Source organism: Cygnus olor, chromosome 2 (assembly GCF_009769625.2).
Source record: "Cygnus olor isolate bCygOlo1 chromosome 2, bCygOlo1.pri.v2, whole genome shotgun sequence".
In the NCBI taxonomy this organism is placed as follows: Eukaryota; Metazoa; Chordata; class Aves; order Anseriformes; family Anatidae; genus Cygnus; species Cygnus olor.
The window spans coordinates 134,744,934-134,749,955 of record NC_049170.1 but is presented as its reverse complement, the minus strand read 5'-3'; the positions used below and the strand labels follow the sequence as shown (position 1 = coordinate 134,749,955).

The 5,022-nt window shown below is 39.9% G+C and overlaps 1 long non-coding RNA gene across 1 annotated transcript; it reads left to right on the top strand.

Moving 5' to 3' along the window:
• The first annotated feature begins 1,273 nt into the window (after positions 1-1,273).
• LOC121066058 lies at positions 1,274-4,715 on the top strand. Its single transcript, XR_005817482.1, has 2 exons — positions 1,274-1,654; positions 4,489-4,715. It is a non-coding gene; the product is annotated as an uncharacterized LOC121066058 (long non-coding RNA).
• Positions 4,716-5,022: the final 307 nt, after the last annotated feature.

The window sequence follows — 5,022 nt, the reverse complement described above, 5'->3', positions numbered from 1 at the left end:
CTTTTCATCTAGAAGACTGGGGATGGGAAAACACCCATCCCTGTGGCGGACTGTATGAGGTTGTTTGGGAAAGCCAGGTCAGAGCTGATGAGATGATATTCTGATTCATTGGCAAGATCTCTTGCAGATAAGTCATCACATTTTTGAAACACTGTAGTTTAGCAGAGTATGAACTTGGTAGCTGTTGACAATTAAAAGAATAGAAAACAAGAGTTCAGACTTCCTTGTTGTACAGACAATTTTTGCCATCAAAGCAGGCGAGAGATTTCTATTTCTCTCTTTTCCTCTGTGTTTATATTGCAGGAATTACAGTTTATAAATTCTCAAACTGTCCATAAACGCTAAAAAATGCTCCCTTGTATGGCTTGGCAGAGGTTCTGAGAAAAAAAAAAAAAAAGCAGTGGTGAAAAGGCATTTGATGCACATTTGTTGGCACAGCAGTAAAATGAACAACACTATACCTGGAAATATCTTCTGTGAGCAGAGAAACAGCTTCAATACTGTCCACTTCACTGAGAATTTCATACTTAATCAGTGACAAAATTACAGATTTATTCATTTTCTGCCTTGCTAAAGAAACCATAAGGGCTTGAGCTTCCTCTCATTTGGCTGTCCTGTGAGATTTGCTTTGCCAGTCCTTCTCAGCTGAGCAGTTCCCAAAGCCCCACATGTTCATGGGCCAGAAATCCTGGTCTCTTGTAGGCTTCAGATGCACTTGGAAGTGCTTACAAACCCATTGCTGAGTATTTTGAGTATTTCTCAAAGCCTACTTTCCTGTCATTTTATCTGTGCTTTCCCTTTCCAGTGTCTGTTCTCACAAAGAGTCAAGCTTAATAATTTATTTTTGGTAAACAGTAAAGAGAATATTCCAGGTGTTGAATAACCTGAACTAATCAGATTATTTTAAATATAAATAGCAACAAAATCTAAATCAGACGTCAGTGTATCTTTTATTGGATGTTCTGTGTTTGTACTGCTCTTTCTCTCAGGCTTTCCAGCTCTGACTATTCCTATTTTCTTTTTCTTTAGTCCCTAGCTCTAAAGCTGGTTATTGAAAGTTTTCTGTTCTATACAAAGCTATAATTCTGCTGAATTATAACTACCGAGAAAGCTTACACAGGGGTAAACTTTCTCAAAAGTGTCTAGAGATAGGCAAGAGACTAAGAGTTTGTACCAAGGTCTCATTCATGTTTCTCTCTGCTCCCAACAGCCCAAATCTCTCATGATAGGGGAATTAAGGCTGCAAAATCCTAGTGTATTTTCCCACCTGTGCACCTGGCCCAACTCAATTAGAAGTTGAGCTCCACGAAGAGGTGAGTATCTGCACCCACTGCAGTGTACACGCCCAGTCAAGGGCATCATAATGGACCCAAACAAGGGAATCACAATGGACTTCTCAGTCTCCAAAGATCCGAAGTTGCTGGCCTGTGGGAGATCCATAAAGGATGTGTCCTTGATGGGGTCTTGGGCTCATATTGTATACAACACAGCTAAAACCAATACTTCATAAAGGGCAAAGACTAATAATATGCTCTCTGAGAAAATCTGACTGGCATGCTGATACAGTGAACACCACATGTGGACAGCCAGAATAAATTATGGTGGGACACAACAGCTCTAGCAGATTAATTTCACTCTGAGCCTCTTCTAAAAGGTATGCCTGCATCTTTCAATTGATTGACTGTTAATGCTTTTAAAGGAGTCATACTGTGTGCTGCGTCTGTCACGAAAGTTGCAAAGGAGATGGCCTTCAAATTTATCTCTTGATTCTTGTCCAACTGTTAAACAAGTGTCTTTTTCCAGGACCTGTTCTGCACTGGCTAGCTAATAAAAGCTCAGGAAACAAAAGAATAATTTCCTGTTTTATTTTTAACCTATTCCATTACTGAATTAACGTCTTAATGATGATAACATCATAACTTAATCTTATTTTTTTCCTTTATTTTTGGATACGTTTTTAGCTGTACTGAAAAGTGATGTCCAAAACAAGCTCTCGGAAAATTCTCTTTTCCACTGCTACCCTTTGCTAGAGCTGTACAAGATGTACAGGCTCTTTTGTACAACTGCTATAGTAGCCTTGCAGCCTCCAGCCAATTTTTACAAGTCATCTCCATATTCTGGGGAGTTTATTTCGGTGTTACATTAGTAGTTCAGTACTAATTTTAGTCTATTCCACACCAAAACAGGACTATGTAGTTCAATTCAGAAGGCTGATATTATTTCCTTCGCAGGACGCTCTACTGTCTTAAATTCTTGTTCAGGAAAAAAAAAAAAATAGGTGAAGCAAAGCTGCAAGGTGTAATAACATTTCCAAATTTAATCTCTATGACTTAGAAAACTCAAAATAGGTTTGAGCACTTCTCTGTAAGTTTTAATTGCCCTGTTGCAGAAATATAGGAAATAAAGTGTAACTGCTACAATAGGAGCACTAGTTGTGCTAGTTCAGAGTATGCAGAAATTTAATTAAAAAAATGAAAATGGAGAATCATATTGGGTGGTACTTTATACCTGAAAGGACTTCAGTGAGACTCGATGTGGTACAGCCCCTGCAGAGAGGAAGAACAGTGAAGTTCAGACATTTCCTGAGATCCCCCAAACACAAAGGTCTGCTGGGGCCTGGCTGACTGGCCTCCCTCCAGCATGGTTTTCTTCTAATGCTCATGCATGGTTGTCTTCTGCTCTGAGAGATCTTGGTATTCAGTGTCTCCACCATTCTTTGGCACATTTTTCTCTTACTCAAGCTCTGAGATAAGAGAAATCTTGATTCTATTGTTTGTCCCCTCAGTTGGCCAGACTTTCCTCCTTTTCTTCTCCTGGTAACGCAGATTCTGTTCCAGACCACATAGTGGTGATCTTTGCCACAAACGTGCTGAATCTGCAAGGGTCTCATAACAGCAGGGCAACTTTCTCACTCTTTTGCAGACCTGCAGGCACATCAGTCCCCTGTTGCCACATCAAATGTCTCCCTCATATTGTGCTGCTTTGAAATCACAGCTTCCTTCTCTGGTTAGGTTTCCAAACCACAGGGACAGTTGCATTCTGTGAAAGGGCAGGAAATAAGTGGAGAAATATTTTGTGGCTTCTTACACTTGCTTTGCACTGATCAAATTGCTGACATGTGGAGGAGTAGTTTATTGTCCAGTTATACAGGGTATACATTCACTTTTTCCAAACTCAGGTGACCTACTCTATACTTTTCTTAACAAACTGCTTGAAAACAGCTGCTTTTAAGTTATCAGAAAGAAATGCAGGTTACACATGTGAACCTACTTTCTTGGGAGCTCTGGGTGAACTGTGAATCCCACACTTGTTTCCAGGGGTGGCAAGTGCAGACTGTTCCCTCTCACACAGAAAGAAGGGCCTTCTAGGCTCTGAAAATAGCCCTGTCAAAACTGTGCAGATCAAAGTATATCATGAAGGCGTTGGGTTTTTGTGCCCCACCCCTCCCCCCCCAAAAAAAAATAAAAAAGAGAGGAAAATAGAATGCTTTCTAAAACTCTCATTAAATTCTCATTTTGTTGAAGTTTCTCTCTTGTGTGCTTCCCTGGGACTTCTGATTATTTTCCCAGCTTCAGTCAACCATACTCAACTCATCCAGTCATCACCATCTCCATGTAATTTCCCAATGAGGTTAGCAACAGCAAGTTGCTGTAATGATAAATAATAAAAAAACAACCCTTTTATGATTTGGTCGTTGCTTATTTTCCCTAATGTATACCAATAAAATAAAAAGAGGTCCCCTGAGCAGCACACCAGAGAAACTGGAATGCTTTTAAGTGTGACAGGTTAGAAGGAGCTCTTAGACAGAATGTCCAGCACTCTTTGAAAATAATTCCTTTGGGAAAATTCTAAATAATTCTTCATAATTAGAAACTTTGTTACTTGCTGCAGTGGAATTAAAACTACTTTATTACACCAGTTGTTGAAGCAGCCTTTTGTTACATTAAAGACTAGTAAGCCACCTGACTGGTGCTGTATTTCCTGGCTTTTCTGCTCATGCGAAACCACCAATGTCAAAGAGGATAACTTGTCCTAGAGCTGTCGTAATGCTCTATTGAATGAGATCAACTCTTCAGCTATGTAACTACTCGTTGCATAGTCTTTTTCTTAAACTCCATCCTTCATTTTGTTATCTGTTTAGGGAAAGAGTTTTCAGCCTGCAGATAGGGGTTACTGAGAGAGGCAGGGTGGCAGAGAGGGAGGGAGAACAGCTTGTGTGGCTCTTGTCCTTTGCCATCTCCCTTCCCATCCTTCCTTAGCTTCATCCTGCATGGCACACAAATTCAGACACACAATATGAGGGCTCACACACAGCCCAGTGCCCAGATCTGGATCAGGGTTGGATCCAGCCCTCCTTATGTTTGTTTTATATCGTTGAAAAGATTTATTCATAGTTCATGTATTGTATCATAAAGTATGTGATGAGAAAGGTGTAGCAGCAATGAAAAAAATATACTCTGATGAAATATTTTCTGCATATTTTCTGAGAGGCACACAGTGCAAATAAAGCCTTCTGGGAACATGAAGGAGAAGAAGATGACTCGGAGCAGTCAGCATTGATTTGCCAAGGGTAAATCACACCTGACCAACTTGATTATCTTCAATGGACACCATCTGTGGTTTCTGAGAGAAAGGAATACCAACAAAGATAGGAAAGGGTTGCTTGAACTAAGCTAAGTAACATGCTAAATAAACTCAAGACAAGAAAAAGTAAATGAACGCCTCATGGATTCCAAAGGGCAATGTAATGAATTGTTCCTGTATTTGGTGTGTTTGTAAAGGATAACTGCAGACAGCTTCTCCCCTCTCTCAGGAAGCTACTGGGATTGACTTCATCACTACTCACTGAGTTTATGATCATTTGTCTTAATTCTGAAGCCATCTCCAAAGGTATTACCTAAGTCGGCTTTGTAGTCAGCTATTTAGTCAGCTTTTACCTTTGGCCAAATGGACAAGTGGGTATAGAAATAACAGGAAGCACCTGAAGGGTTGAAAGTTTAAAGTACATGACAAATTTTAAAG